A 17,096-nucleotide genomic window follows, 5' to 3' on the forward strand; every position below is an offset into this window, starting at 1 on the left:
GGGCTTGTTACATACGGATAAGAATGACAATTACATGGTGTAAACAAACTACAAATTTTGTTATCATGATCTCAACTACGTTAGTTCTTCATACAAGGAACTGTGACTGAGAAACTAAAATGTTTGGCAAGAAATTAGAAACAAGAGGAAACAGTGTAATCAAAAAATAACAATTATGTAAGAGGAGATTTTGTGGTAGAATCAAACCAACTGTAGTCAGTTTGACTTGTCTCACACGGTACAGACTATGTGAAGTTACTCACAGCCCGCGTCTGTACAAAACGGGGGTATATTCTTAGTTAAAACCGTGTTACTCATCGGAGTTTTGAGACTACACTGAATTAGATTCTCTCAACAAGAGATATTAAAGGCTTCCCTGTTTATCGTTTGCCATACGGAGTGCATCCACGTAATTCAGAATTTGTTTATTGTGTACATCACAATAATCAGCAGATTAATATGTTATCCGCAATTTAGTTTCCAATTTACTTCTACTAGAGTGCTCAGTTCTGGCTTTTGCATGTGATACCTAGTACTTATGTGATCTCTACTTCAAGGTAGACTAATAGATTTATGGAACGTTTGAGTAAATGGGATTGTGTAAGTGTAAGTCTCCATAAAGGAAAATAGGTAGCGCTCTAACAGAGGGTCAGTTATATTGTACGTAAATGTTGGATTTGGTCGTCTTTCTCTGTTTCCAAGAGTAGCAGAATTTTGTCAGTGTTAGATATGAATAGATGCATGAGAATCAGTTTATCTATGGAAATTCTAGGCTTTATTAGGAGAAAATAGCAGTTGTTTAGCGAAGGAAGATACTGAGAGAGAGGATTTAATTTGCTACAGTGTAGTGAACGTATAATTACATTTTATCATTTCTTCCTTAACCAAATGGCCATTAGCTACGTCTTTCGACGCCCCAAAAGCCTTTCCAAAGGAATTCATATAATATATAATGTCATATATATGCAGTGTAAAGATCTCCAAGACAAGTTGATACGTAGGAAATAAGGCAGCTCCGAAGGGTTTGTGTAGCGTTTAAGATTCTACAGTCCAGTTTTGGCGTGCACAAAAATAAATACAGAATGATAGATATCTTAACTATAATGATGTACTGCGTAAATTGTTCTACTGAGTGAACTTAAATACTGGTGGTAAATGCATAATGGTATGATCTGAATAACGATCCCATCTCCATGTCATCCCATGCTAATGTTCTTTCTTTAATGAGCTAGATGACAGAAGACAAACTTTGGTATCCCTCCTTTTCAACAATCCATGCATTTCAGTGTGGGATTCAGTGTTCAATAATTAATTGATTTCACCCTAAAACATAGAAAGCCTTTACCCATAAAGCATGTAGTTTGTTTACGAAAATATTACAGGAAGCAAATTGAAACAAAAGGTATTAGTGTACAACTGATACTAAACACAAATTTCAATTCCAAAATATTCTGGGGATAAGAGCTTCGGTGGTAATAGAGCACAGATCACGAAGTTCGTCTGGCGCACAGTACAACCTGGTCTTTAAAAGCAGGCAAGTTTTAGGGGAGAAGAATGAAAATGGAGGGAGAAGAAGGATGATACAAGCGTAGACTTTTACCCGCCTTTTAATTTTTAGCCAGGTTTCGCCGATCGGAGTGTCCTGGATAAAAGCAGCTCACTGCTAACGATTAGGTGCAGTGGCTGGTGAGGCTGCCAGATTAGTGTCTCCTGCTTTATAACAAGACCCAGTGTAGCTCAAGCGACACCAGACCTCACGCCTAATCTCACTAGCAGAACGTGCTCTATCTGGCAGTTTCGGCGTACAGCCGGTGGTCGCTATGCGGTGTTCCGACTTTAGCCTGTGCGGAACCCAAGGGAGGCAGGTGCCCCTATGAATATGCAACACGTGGCGCGATGTTGTTGGAACGAGCACGGCCTGCCCACTCTCACTGTCCGGACAGAGAGGCATTTGCATCCATAATCATGATGTGATAAACGGCTAGCGTCACAGAATGCGCAGCGTAGTTAAGTAAACACACATACAAATTAATAGAATCATTTAGAAGACGTTCGCTCAAAGCTAAGCCTTGTCAGTGCTGCATAGGCATTGATGCAATTCGATGACATAATGTTGTGTGGATGATTACGTTCCGTGCTTTGCGAATTGCTTACGTCACTGCAGAGATTAATTGTGAAGTAAATTTCAATCTCGAATCTCGCTCTTCAACCAAGAATCGTAGTGTATTAATATTTAAGTTTTTAGTGTTTAAATCTCAAGACATTAACTATTCGACTGTGGTTGACAGTAAGAGCAGAGTTGAATTTCTGTGATGCAACTGACTACTGTAGAAGTTTTGAGACATGAGCTCGTTCAGCATTTACTGCAACGGAATCTGAGATCCATTTGAATGCAATCGGAGAGATGTTGTACCCAGTGTATCAAATGGTTCAAATGGCTCTGAGCACTATGGGACTCAACTGCTGAGGTCATTAGTCCCCTAGAACTTAGAACTAGTTAAACCCAACTAACCGAAGGACATAACAAACATCCATGCCCGAGGCAGGATTCCAACCTACGACAGTAGCGGTATTGCGGTTCCAGACGGCAGCGCCTTTAACCGCACGGCCACTTCGGCCGGCCCCAGTGTCTCTGGGAACACCGATATTTGTTTGTTAGCCCCTAGTCCAGTGACTGATTTTAGAATCAAGTGAAGGAACGTGCACTAGAGATCGCTATAACAGTTTTCCTCCACTTTCTACAGTTTTTGTTGTTGTTAATTATGAGTTTATGTTTTGTGCAAATTTTTGCAAATAGTTCTCTATCTACTCATTTAAGTGGTGTACAATAAAAGCTGTTTGGAATACGCGATTAATGCTTCAGGTACCGAATTTTATGTTGAGTAATGATGTAATGTGTAATTAATATACCTTAAGTAATTTATATAACATGTGGACAGTTAAGGCATACATCATCGATGGTGTACCACTTCGTACCTTGAAACATAATGTTTTTTGCCGCAGAATATCTGGTACTTGAACGGAATTTCCTTCATCTCTTCCAAATTTTACCTGTCTTGTAAAGTGATTTTGTGTTCCTTCCCAATAGCTTCCACTATACAGTATGGACAACATTTACTCTACTGCGTAACTTAGAGTTTCAAACCAATATTTGTGTCAAGGTACAAGTCTGTGTTGAACGTAGGGACATGTATTCACATTTGGATAAACCTTTATTGTTGTTTCTTCCGGACTGCAGCACATAGAGATGTCACTTTCACTTCATTCCCTACAGAAATATAACAAAAGTATTTCAGGTTGAGCTTAAAAGTAAGGTTGTAGAGCCATTAACACTGTCAATCCTTGAGTACGAGCCGCTGGGGGTAGCAGCGTGGTCTGAGGCGTCTTGTCACGGTCCGCGCGGCTTTCCCCGTCAGAGGTTCGAGTCCTCCCTCGGGCATGGGTGTGTGTGTCGTCCCTAGCATAAGTTAGTTTAACTTAGATTAAGTAGTGTGTAAGCTTAGGAACCGATGACTTCAGCAGTTTGGTCCCATAAGTCCTTACCACAAATTTCCAATTTCCTTGATCACGGTGATCCGATTCTCCAAGGGCTTTCCTATGATAGCTCACGTCAGCTGGAACTGGCGTTGAATCCCGAGGTGCGATACGTTTGTGGTTTACGCTGTTTCGATCATTTATGGCGGCTACGTTGGCTACGAGCCAATAAGCGTAGAGATTATCATACCTTACGTTTGCTGCATTGCCTTCTCAAACATGCCTCTCCTACGAATTTGTGTTCAATCCTTACACTACTATGTGCACAACACTGCATAAATATTCGTTCTCAACGAAGGAAAATCCTCTCGGTCTCACTACACAATATTGACATATTTTCTAAATAATTTTCTGTGTCAGGAACCCGCCATTGGCACAGTTGTCCTCAAATAATTACAGAAATTAAAATGTATATATGGTTCTCGGGCGAGACGTCGGATGTCATAGTGAAAACTACACAATATTTAGAAGTGTGTTTGTCTCACCTGAAGATGTCGGCCAGTTGCGCTGATGAAATATTATGGAGTTTTCACTATGACATCCGACGTCTCGCCCGAGAACCATATATACAACATGTCCGTCGGGAAAGCCTCAAGCAACATACCAGAAATGAAAATCTTTTCAAACTTTATGAGACAGGAAATGGCCCACTTTCTATTTAAATAGCTGACTCTTCATGCAGTTCAATGTTGTCAACCCTAGCTCCCCCAATACTTTTCCCTCTAATTCTCTACAGAGTTCTCTATTGATATTCTCTTCTTTCCTTGCAGCCACTGTCACTTTAATTTTTAATTTCAATTCTGTCCTCTTTCATTATCCTCTCCACTTCTAATAATACACAAGGCTTCAAAAGTGCTAAAACAATCAATAGCATTTTCAGTGCCTCCATTATTTTATTATCATTAATAGTGTTACTGTTATCACTATTATAAATTATTACGTTTGTTAATAATGTGAATTATTATTATTAAGATATGTAATAACTATTTCATGTAATTCTCAATTGCTCCATTACTATATTATCACTAATAGTGTTTTATTATAATAGCTAATTACTATTACTATTGCTATTAGAAATTATTATTACTCTGAGTGTTGTGTAATGTTCTTTACATTTGTTCTTCCTGGCCAGAGGTAAGACAGCGACTTAAGACTCTAATCTGCTCAGGCTAAATAAACCATGTATTAAAAAAATGCCATTAATAATAAATAAAATAATAAAGTATAAACAACCTTAAAAACAGGACTGGTTAGAGGTAAAATTCCGAAAATTGTACCAAGGTACAGACACCCCCTACAACCGACGCATTCTTGCTGACGGTATCATTTGCTCTAAACCAACTGCACTTCAGTTGGCAGCGCATGTCTTGGTCGTCAGCTGAGTGTGAACACAGACTTAAACCAAGCATGATTTGTTGTAAACCCAACGCATGTTTTTTACCGCGGAATATGTGATTCTTGAACGGAATTTCTTTCATCTCTTCACAGTTTTACCTATCTTGTAAAGGGATTTTTGTGTATAGCTTCCCCTATACAGTACTGACAACATTTTCTCTATTGCGTAACTTAGAGATTCAAACGAATATTTGTCCCAAGGTACATGTCTGTGTTGAACATAGGGAAGTGGGATTCGATTTACAGTTCTTCATTCAATGCTAGATAAGATTCACTCTAACAACATTTCGTCAAAAGGTGTGTGATAGATTATGGCCCTTGCAATGGTGGTTCAATGTAAATGGCAGCGTTCGTTCCGAAAGCTTCTATTCCAGCAAGCCAACGAACTTAAACTAACTTTCTTTGGTTTCGGCTCCATCTTCGTAAACTCTACTGCAGACACACAACAGAGAACAATATTGTCGCAAATGAAGCTGAGTAGCTCCGTGATGTAATGGTTATGATACTAAACTGTGGCATGGATGGTCGTGAGTTCAAAAGTCACCTCGACTGTTTTAAGTTTAATTTCTATATGCGGTTCGAGTACATTCTAGAAGCATCCACAAATGTCAAGAATCATTGTACTGGAGTGTTCTGTAGCTGTGTGTATACTGTATGTGTTCTGGGCGGAGGAAGTTCGCTCCACGCTCTTGTGTGTGCAAGTGCTCATTAAACCTTCGTTAAATGAAATTAGAGTTCGTCATTCATCTAATTACACCTTCTTCTACATGACTTTATTCTGATGGAGGCGCTGGGCACTGGCACTAGTGAAATCTCACATTATCGACGACACAGAGTCTCCCATCAGGCCACAGCAGAGCCGCCGTTTACGTGGCGAGAAACCCGAGTTCGAACCATATTCAAGAGATCACAATCTGTCGGAGACAGAAGAAGAAAATGACGTTGTGATGACAGCAACTGTGTACCACCACATGAGACATCTTTCCGGGATCTCTGGTGACAAGATCCAAACAAGTGGCTGAAGGTATATGAGCGTATAGCCAAATTTAACAAATGGGATGACACCGTGTGTCTGGCTAACGCATTTTTATACCTGGAGGGCACTGCCAAGCTATGGTATGAGAACAACGAGAAGAAGTTCACAAGCCTGGAAGTATTCCAGGCAGAACTGCGAAGGTATTTCGGCGACACGCAACGACAGAAGTGCAAGGCTGAAGATAAATTAAAGAGCAGGGCACAGTGTCAAGGAGAAACTACAGCATCCGACACTCAAGACGTTTTGGATACTCCTGAGGTCGTATATCTAGGATTTATTAAGACATACGATAGAATCCGCAAGAGATTTTTCTGGCCAGGTTTATTTAGGAGTGTCCGTCTCTATGTGTCACACTGTCGAGAGTGCCAGAGGAGAAACGCAGTTCCTCAGAAACTACCTGGACGACTCATACCAATTCCACCAGCCGAAACGCTTTTCCTGCGTGTTTGGATTGATCTCCTCGGACGATTTCCAACGTATGCTAGTGGCAATAGATGGATTATTGTTTGCACTCATCATTTGAAACGCTATGCCATTAAAAACGCCATGAAAACAGCCGAAGCATCCGAGGTACCCAAATTCATCATGGGAGACATTGTATTAGAACACGGTGCCCCAAGGTCGTTAATTCCGGATCGAGGGAAAGTTTTTCAATGGAATCTTGTGGCATAGATAAATCGTCGGTGCAACATTACTCATCATATGACGACTGCCTACCATCCGCAAACTAACTGGCATACTGAACGCGTTAATAAGACCTTGGCCAACAATGCAACTGGGATGAGGTGCTGCCATTCGTGACCTTTGTCTACAACAAGCCATAGAAGACACCACAGCCATAGAAGACACCACAGGATAAACGCCATTTGTCCTGATGCATGGGCGTGAGGCGACTACGGCGATGGACACTGATTTTCCGTTACACCCTACGACTGCATCGGGCAGATGTTAACCAGGTCTGAGGCACCTCGGCAGATAGCTGGACTACGCACGCTGCAGGCTCAAGAAAACGATCGCCGCCACCGTTCTGAGGGAATCGTTGCAACGGAAACGACTTTTATTATGATTCTGATTCCGGTGCTTTGAAAGAGCACCTATTTCCTGTTGTCGAGCCGTGTTGTGTTATCTAGTTTGGCGGCGTTAGCAGGCTGTGCCTGCCCTGCCCTGCCCTGAGTGTTTCTTCCCTGAATTCTGAATTTGAACTTTCCAGGAAGTTTGGATCCACGTTAGTTTGGTCAGTATCGCTTGTAGAAACGGTTTGCGCCGGCCCATCACGATATTACTTTCCTGTAAAGTAACATAGCTGTGATTACAGGGTGTCACGATTGGTTTGTCACGATTGCTTTTAAGGTACCTGCGGTAACGGAGCTACTTTCGCCGGGGCCAACCTTCTTAATACTGTTTCTCCTCGACAAATGATACCTAATTTTATTACTGTCAGCATCTGTGCAAGTGGTGGGACTGTGACGTTGGTCGGAAGTGCTACTGGTGCTAATAATAAAATTTATAGACAATGTGCTCTTTTAGTTACATTTTAGATTCTTATCTGGCCAGATCTATTAGTATACCCGGTACACTTCGGAGGGCTGAGACGTTTTCTGTGTTGGCAACCTTGAGGGCTGTAATGAGGGATTCCTTGCTTGTTCGTGGAGCCTGATTGGGCCTGCGGACGTCTTGTACCTGTATCTGACCGTTATATTACTGATAAAAGCATGATTTCAACCGGAGGCATAAGTTCAAATTTGTTGTTTAAAATCTATATAAACGACGCTTGTAGCTTGGTTGTATGCTGTACTTATTCGTGGTTTTCGCCAGTGTTTAAATATTACTGTTCTTGAAATACTTAGTTTAGTGTGTTAATCGTCGTTTGCCGACGGTTGTTGTACCTTATCTTGGGCTGCTTCTTCGGGCAGCTATTTGCCTGCAGAGTGTTATCGTAGTAATTGACCTGCTGGTGTTTCTAGGCAGCTTCTTGTCGAAAGACGCTCATTTTACGAGAGCCCTACTGTTCCCTGATGGAGCAGCTGCTGTTTCTGCAGTCTGTGCGTGCAACTGGTCCGGCGGCACGATCTTACTGGCTTGAATTTAGGACTCGCAGCTCCCATTACCTTGTGAAGCTGTTCTGTGGCACAGTGACTGCTGGTTAAGTGAAGTCTTTTCTTCACTGGTTTACCTGGGCCTGAATTTTTCAGCTTTCTCGTATTTTTCGCCTTTACGCTTGGATTCCCTTTGTTTCCGTACCCTTTCTGTATCAAGTTTTCTCTAGTCAGCTTGACAATTAGCAGCCCCTTGTATTTGCGTAAATATGTCAGCTCTCGCAAAGGACCATGTTAAATGTTGGTCTATAATTTAAAACCACTCTTTTAGCTTGGAACATTTTGATTTGATTGTACACTTTTAGTAATTTTATGCTGGTCGTTGCTAGTCAGCTGGACAATTTGCAGCCCCTTGTATTTGCGTAAATATGTCAGCTCTCGCAAAGGACCATGTTAAATGTTGGTCTATAATTTAAAACCACTCTTTTAGCTTGGAACATTTTGTTTATTTGAACATTTTCACTAATTTTATGCTAGTCGTTGCTAGTCAGCTTGACAATTTGCAGCCCCTTGTATTTGCGTAAATATGTCAGCACTCGCAGAGGACCATGTTAAATGTCGGTCTATAATTTAAAACCACTCTTTTAGTTTGGAACATTTTGATTTGTTTGAACATTTTTACTAATTTTAAGCTAGTCGTTGCTAGTCAGCTGGACAATTTGCAGCCCCTTGTATTTGCGTAAGTATGTCAGCTCTCGCAAAGGACCATGTTAAATGTTGGTCTATAATTTAAAACCACTCTTTTAGCTTGGAACATTTTCATTTATTTGAACATCTTTACTAATTTTATGCTAGTCGATGCTACAATTGACTTTTAATAAGGTCGCTTTAACTTCGTCATTCTCTTAAACACCAGGTTAAATTTCGGTAGGTAATTTGAAACCATTCTGTCAGCTTGGGATATTTAAATTTGTTTACACATTTTTACTGAGCTTGTGTTATTCGTTGTTACATTTGACGTTTAAATATCTTGCTGTAAATTTCTCTTGTTTCTTAAGGGACAGTTTCCAATATTGGTCTGTAATTTAAAACTATTCTCTTGACTTGATCATTTAAATTTGTTTAAAGATTTTACCTGTTGCAAAAATTGTGCTATTCGTCGTTACATCTGACCTTTAAAAATGTTGGTCTGTAATTTAAAATCATTCGGTTAGCTTGTGACATTTAGGTTTATTTTAAAATTTTACTCGAATCTGTTAATAAATTCATCTTAGTCGTAGTTACATTTGACCATAAAAATTTTGCTTTAATTTAGTCAGGTCTTGGGTCTATAATTAAAACTCATTGTCTCAGACATTTAACGTATCATATTTATATAAATATTTTACTATTGCTGTTAAATTGGGTAAGTCGTTTTACTTCTTTGAACTTAAAGCATTATCACTGTTTTAAGAACAGCCGATTTCTCATGTATTATTTAATTGTGTTTTACAATTGTTGCCATTTTTAAATAAAAGTATTTAATAAATGTGTGTCACGTGGCAAATAATGAAAGATGCCATAACCTGAGTCCCAGCCCTCTCACGAATTCCTGTTAACTTGGCTTGCTCGAACACAATTAAAAAGTCAACATCTTATTAGAAGATAACCACACACAGCTACCAACTGAGCTCCAGCTCCTTTAAACGGACTGCCACGTGCTTAGGATTATTTATCAGTCCGACTCACTCGTCTGTAGTCATCCAATATCCACTGACGTCGCTCTGTACATTTATCCGAAGCTTCACTTAGAAATGAATTAGGAAGTGTGTGGCTTGCGAGGAGCTACTTCACCACTGTAATCTTTTCCAACAATTTGCGATTTTTTATAACTATTCTCAGCATTGTTGATGCCCCTGTCCTTCAATACATGAGGTCTCTCTGGTCTTCATTTACCTGTGGTTGCTCCTTCGCCATTCCTGTTCACGATCTCTTCAACAACAGCCGACATGGATAGCTACAGAAGGATTGAAATTCTGTGACAGATTTGTCATTTGGGTTACGTCCTGTGACTAATCACTTTCGAAGCTACAGAGCTCTCCTAGCCGGCCGATTTAGCCGTTACTTATTGTTTACTGACAGCACCACGCTTCCTTTTATACTGGCAGGTCCTACTCTCGTAACATCCAGTAATCAATTCCGCACTGCATAACCGCGCAATTTGGGCCGATAGTGAATACAGTACTACCTGACTACGGCCAAGCTGATGGTTCGTGGAAGGTGATCAAGCGCCCAACAACGTCTCAGACTTACCGGATCCGTTTGATGTAAGGCGAATTTCGTGTTCAAAGTATCAACGTGAGTTCACTATAATAAGCGTCGAATTATTGTAACGAGATTATGGCAGCATGATGCGAACAGCTATATTGCAGGTGGATGTCATCGCCATCGGGGAACAGGTCAAGCATAAAAAGATGCAGATGGTCCGCAATAGTGTCACGTAGTACACAGGTTTCATGCTGCCCTTTGTTATTAAGACGGATCGGGTGGAATCCTACTGTAAACAATCACATTTCGGCGTAGTAATACTTCCTGCAGGCCATGACTTGAGCTCCCCCTGCAGGAAGTAGTGCTCAGAATGTCTGTTTCCATTTTCGTGTGTTAAACAGCCGGTGTTTACCATGGTGCTTTTGGGTACGCCTTTGGGCATACACAACCTAACCTCTGTGGTGTTACATGGATCCTGGACTTCAGGGGCTACCTTGGCTCTGGTACAACTGACCACCTCCTTGGAAAAGCTCGTGCGGAACGAGTGACCTATGGGGAGAGAGTACCAATATAGCTTGGTGCCGTAGACTGATCTGCAGCTAAGTCTTCCTGAAGCAGGGGGTGGAACCCAGCTGCTGTAAAGTAGGGTGCCGCTTTCCGCGCGAGGCGGCTGGAACGCCGCAGCGGTGGTGGTTTGGAGGCAACATTGGGCTGGGCAAGTGGCATGGGGACGTCTGCGTCGCCCAACTGAGGCGGCGTCGATGAGGAGCTGGGAAGTGGGTTCAGGGGAAGGTCCTAGAGCTGTTCCGGGTCTGGAGTATGCAGCGGCGCGGGACTAGCAGCCAGCCTCTGGTGGCTGTCTCCAGGAAGATCAGCCACCAACTGAGGAGAGGGCGTCAACATGAGCCTCAAGGAAGGGACTGGCGATGGGAGAGAGAGAGAGAGAGGAGCCGACGTTTGGGGCTGCGACTGTTCGAGGAAACGAGGATAATGAAAGGGAAATGGGAGTAGGCATCCATGATGAGTAACCAGCAAGTTCCAGGGAAGGGACCTGAAAAAACGACATGGATGCGCTCCCACACAAGGGATGCAGCTGGCCACGATAGGAAGGACCGGCACAGTGCGGGAAGGGCCTGGGTACACTGCTGACAACCCCTAATCATGTGCACCACGTCTGCTAACATGCTTACACAGAAGACAGGGCGATGTTTTCGTCCAGGCCATACCCCAGTGACCTTGATGTAAGATTTGGAGAATCCAAGACCGCAGGGAAGTTCGTACGATGACTAGTGGAGTGGCATCATTTTCCTCATGGAGGAGCACCTCACTGACGGTCACCAGTTAGTTGAAATCAGGTGGAGAAAATGAATCGGAGGTCAGCCTGGGTGCGAGGCAGAGGAAGCTTTGGCCAGTCATGGAGAAAATAGTGGCACACTAGCTGGAGGAGTGGATCGGTGGTCATCGATGTGGGTACCCTCAGAGCTGTGACTGTGATTGCAGCCAACGCATCCTGTATGTCGTCATCGCCCTGAAAAATTAGGAGGTCTGACAAACTGAATGCCTAATCCTAGCTGGAGGGGAGCCGAGACAAGCCATCGTCGTTGGCATTCTGGGAGATGGGCCAGAAATGGATGGTGTACGTAAAACGTGAAAGGAATAATGCACATCGCTGCAGGAGGTGGGAAGTCTTCTTGGGTAACTATGCTGACGGAGAAAATAAGGCCACGAGAGTCTTACGGTCAGTGATTAACCGAAAAGATCCACTGTAAAGGTACGGAAGGAATTTGGTATTGGCAGACACGATGGCTAGGGCCTCCTTCTCAATTTGAGAATATTTACATTGTGCCTCGGTAAGGGTTTTAGATATGTACAAAACCACGCGTTCCGATTCATAAGGTAGATAGAGCGAAAGGACAGCTCCAACACCATAGTCTGGGCGTCTATAGCCAAGAGGAGAGGAAGAGAGGTTTGGAAAGCCGATTCACAAGCCGGGGACCAATGAAAATGCATGTCCTTTCGGCAAAGGTGATGGAGGGGCGCCGCAATGTTTATGGCGGAGCGAATGAACTTTCGATAATAAGCAATTTTACCCAGGAAAGACCGCAATTGGTGGACATCGCGCGGATGAGGAAGGGCCATTACAGCGGCGATGTGGGAGGAGGTAGGCGATATGCCATCGCAGCAAATTATGTGACCCAGGTAGGAAATAGCAGGTTGAAAAAAAGAGCATTTAGCAAACTTGAATCTTAGGCCAGCAGTTAGCAGGCGCAGGAACAAATGTTGCTGATGGCTGAGATGTTCATCCGCTGTACTACCGGTGGCGACGATGTCATCGAGGTAGTTTATACAACCTGGCACATGCTGCAACAGCTGTTCTACATAATGCTGAAAGATGGCCGGTGGACTAGCGATGCAATACATGAGGCGGCTCAACCGGAACAGACCAAACGACGTGTTGTCGGCGGCAAAGTGAGTACAAGGTTCATGTAATTTGGAGGTAGGAATCGGCTAGACCGATCTTTGAAAAAAATTGTCCCCCTGTGAGCTTGGAGAACAGGTCCTGGGGACGCGGGAAAGGATTGTCTTCAATGTGTAGCTGAGAGTTAAGTGTAGCCTTGAAGTCGCCGGCCGGCCGGTGTGGCAGTGCGTATCTAAGCGCGTCAGTTTGGAACCGCGTGACCGCTACGGTCGCAGGTTCGAATCCTGCCTCGGGCATGGATGTGTGTGATGTAATTAGGTTAGTTAGGTTTAAGTAGTTCTAAGTTCTAGGGGACTAATGACCTCAGCAGTTAAGTCCCATATTGCTCAGAGCCATTTGAACCATTTGAAGTCGCCACCAACTCGAAGACACCCATCTGGTCTCTTGAGGACGAGCAACGGTGTCGCCCAAGGACTGTGACGAACCAGAGTGAGGAGTCCCTCCATGGTGAGATGGCCCATTTCTTGTTGAAGAGGCTGCAGGTGGGTGCAGGGAACCTGTGGGGCCTGGAAGTACTTTGGGAGGGCAGACAGTTTCAGCAGGAATGATGCATGAAAATCTTGAGCACAGCCGACGCCCGGTAAGAAGACGTCCTGGAATTCCAAGCACAAAGTTCTAATGCCGGGAACTGAATCTGGGAAGACACCAGATGAACAATGAATGTCATCAATGTCGAAGCCAAAAGCCCAGAAGGCATCCAACCCAAAGAGATCCACTGTGGCTGCATTGTTGACCACAACGAAGGCAATTTCCTGGCGAATCAATAGATACAAGATGGAAGCCATGATTTGACCCAAGAGGGCGATCGCCCACTTATTATAAGTACGGAGGCGACAAGGTGTGGGTGACAGGGGGGGGCTCTCCAATCTTCCCATAAGAGGAATAGTTGATCAGTGAGACCGCTGCTCCAATATCCATCTGCATCTGCAGCGGCCGACCGTTGCCCTGAACGTCGATCATTAGCTTGGAAGATCCGAAAGACTGCACCTGGTTGACATCCATGGGTATAGGCCCCCGATAGTCATGTGCCTTAAGAGGAGGGAGCTGCTGAGATCGGCAGACCAAACTGACATGTCTGTTATTGCACAATACACCTACCTGTCAGGACAGTCTTCCTGAGCACGGTTCTTAAAGCTTCCGGGGCAGGTCAATAGCTGGACGGCTGGTGGCGCTGTTGAGGGTGCAGTGGCCGCCGTGGACTAACGGTCTGCGCCGGACCCGCGGAGCTGCCTGAGGGTGCAAATTCCAACATACGGCGGCAGCCCTGTCAACGCTGTGCAGAACAGGATGGCATGTGCTGGTCATCGGAATGGACAACGGCAGCTTCTTCGACCTCCTCCAGTGACGCGACGGGCTCCGGGGCGTCGTAGTCACGGAGGGCCGCCACTTCCACCAAGGATTGCTAACGCTTGTCGGCCGCCGTAGACACTTCATACTTAAATGCTAGATCGATGATCTGGTCCAGAGTAGGATCGTCGAGTATGAGGGCGTCACGCCGGAAAGCCACATCCAGGGCGCCCTGGATGAGGTGGACGATCTCGTCCACGTAGGATCTTTTGGATACTCGTGTGTTGAAGTGACATATCCAGCTGAGACCTTGCAGTTCCACTGCCCACTGGCGATATGATTTGCCAGCCTTCTTGCGACACTGGTAAAATTCGACACAGGCAGCCAACACGTGCAACTCTTGTTGATAGTAAGCTCCAGGAACCTCAAAAATCTGGGAGAAAGTCAAAGGATCCAGAGGTCGAGGTTGGAGTTTCGTCAAGAGAACATACACTTTGGACTGGTTCCAGAACAAAAAGTAGGAATGACGAGCAGCCTCCTGGACAATCTGGTGGATTTGAAAATGCTGCTGGAGCCGCTTCTCGTATATTTCCCAGTCTTCAGCATCCTTGTTGAAAGAGGAAAATGGCGGGGACAGCGGAACCGGGCGGGTTTGCTAGAGTTCCGTAAGTAAACGTTCCTGCGTACCCTTAGAGTTCTTGCAACATTGTAGAAACCATTCTAGTAAGCCATGCACTCCTTGGACCAGCTGCTGTAGGACAACTTCCACCATGAGAAAGACACATGAAGGCACCAACTCGTCGCCACTTGTGTTGTGGCTGACAATTCGCAATTTTTCGCAACACAACTTTTATTGATGTAAGGCAACAAGGTTGATGACTGAACATACAAACGAAAGGTAACAATAACGAAAAAAGTCTCCTAATTGAGGCAAACAAAATTTGACGTCTTATATTCCACAGAGGTTCGCGGTAACACTCTTACACACTAGTAACAGTCCAATTCCGAGACGAAGACGTAATCTTCGACGATTGCAGTACACGAGGTCGGCATCAGGCGTGAACTGAACTTCGGGCCTGGTTGTAGCCCCTAAATAGCTGTCTCCAGCCAATCAGATTTCGGTGTAGTGATACTTCCTGCAGTCCGTGGCGCGAGCTCCCCATGCAGGAAGTAGTGCTCGGAATGTCTGTTTCCATTAACTTGTGTGTGAATAGCCGGTGTTTACCATGGTGCTTTTGGGTCCGCCAATGGGCATAGGTAACGTCGTCCTCTGTGGTGTTGCCGGCCGCGGTGGTGTAGCGGTTCTAGGCGCTCAGTCCGGAACCGCGCGACTGCTACTGTCACAGTTTCGAATCCTGCCTCGGGCATGGATGTGAATGATGTCCTTAGGTTAGTTTGGTTTAAGTAGTTCTAAGTTCTAGATGACTGATGACCACAGATGTTAAGTCCCATAGTGCTCAGAGCCATCAGAACCCATGTTGAACTCTGTGGTGTTATATAGGTTGCCGGCCATCTGGGGCTACCTTAGCTCCGGTATAACACATGTCCACCTGCATTGCGAATAGGGTGATGCTATGACACAAGCCTACTGAGTCCAAGGCCTAAAGTACATTTTTAGCTGTCAGTATTTTAGATTATGAACTACTGCGTGTAACGTGGACATACACACGCACCGACGATGTAACAAAAATAAATTTGAAAGGTGTTTTTCATTTAGAAAATCCGAAGGTTACGTTTTCAACCACATAACGCTAACGGTAATTCACACATTTATTCGATCAGGTAGTTATGCATTTTCCGGAAGATACTGTGTCTCAAAACGAGGGCTTGCTGAAATTTAAAGTCTCCGAATTTTTAACTGTTCTTAGCACTGATTGACGTATTATTTTCACGCACTTAGCTTGGCTGACTTTCCCGCGTCGATGAAAGTTGCAACCCTCAGAATTGTTGCTTGTAACGTCGTGGTGTGTAACGTTGTTATGTGGATGCGCGATAAATCCTCAGAAAATAGTTAATATAAATTCGAAGATTACGTCCTCACAAGGAGCACCATTTTCTTAAGTATGACAATGCCAGATAACACACGAGCGCCGCGACATAGGCAACATCTGCACTGCCATCGATAGTGCCGATCTGGCCTCATCCGATTTTTAACTGCTTCCTAAAATTAAAGAATACCTGCTGATGGATGTTGACTCTCACATTACTGGTAAATCGGAGCGCCACTTAAATAATTGGAAAAATTAGAGCTTTCCTTTACCGGTATACAGATTAACTGGCTGTTTTTCAAGGAGTTCTTTGCTAAGTGGCCATGTACGTAAAAACAGTATTCCGTTTGAGTCCGTAGAAGTATCATGGTACGGCGTTGGACAGGTAGTTGAATGCTGTGCGGGAGCAGATGAATTCAGTGAAACTAAACTTCTAATTGTTGGTATTTATAGGGCCCCTACCGCTGACTTCAGAACATTTCTGCTGAAACTAGAGAGGGTTCTTGGTTCACTTGATAGGAAGTACAAAACATTAGTTGTATGAGGTGATTTTAGTATTCAGTTTGTGATTATGCAAGAAAAAGTATGTTGGAAGAGTACAAAACATTAGTTGTATGACGTGATTTTAGTATTCAGTTTGTGATTATGCAAGAAAAAGTATGTTGGAAGATGTCCGAAATTCATATCATCTGATGCAGACTGTGTTTTTCCCAGCCGGGGAACAGGGGAACAGTAGCACAGCCGTAGACAATATGTTTATTAATTCTTTATTACTAGGTGGACATTCTGTTAGTAAACTGGACAATGAAGTTTCAGACCATGATGCACAAATTTTAACAGTAAAACGTTTTGGTACTCAAGAATTTTGTATGTAATTACTATGTAGACAAGCTAATCCAACGGCCATAGAGAGGTTTTTAAAACTCGCTAAGGAACAAGAGTGGCAGGATGTTTATCGTGCTGACAACATAGTTGACAAATATAAAGCTTTTCCTTACACATTCTCATACTCTTCGAAAATTACTTTCTATTAGAATGTTCTGAATAGGGCATTAGCAGTAAAAGGCCGCCTGGGTGACTGACTAGTCGTTTGA

This window comes from Schistocerca serialis, chromosome 4 (assembly GCF_023864345.2).
Source record: "Schistocerca serialis cubense isolate TAMUIC-IGC-003099 chromosome 4, iqSchSeri2.2, whole genome shotgun sequence".
Taxonomy (NCBI): domain Eukaryota; kingdom Metazoa; phylum Arthropoda; class Insecta; order Orthoptera; family Acrididae; genus Schistocerca; species Schistocerca serialis.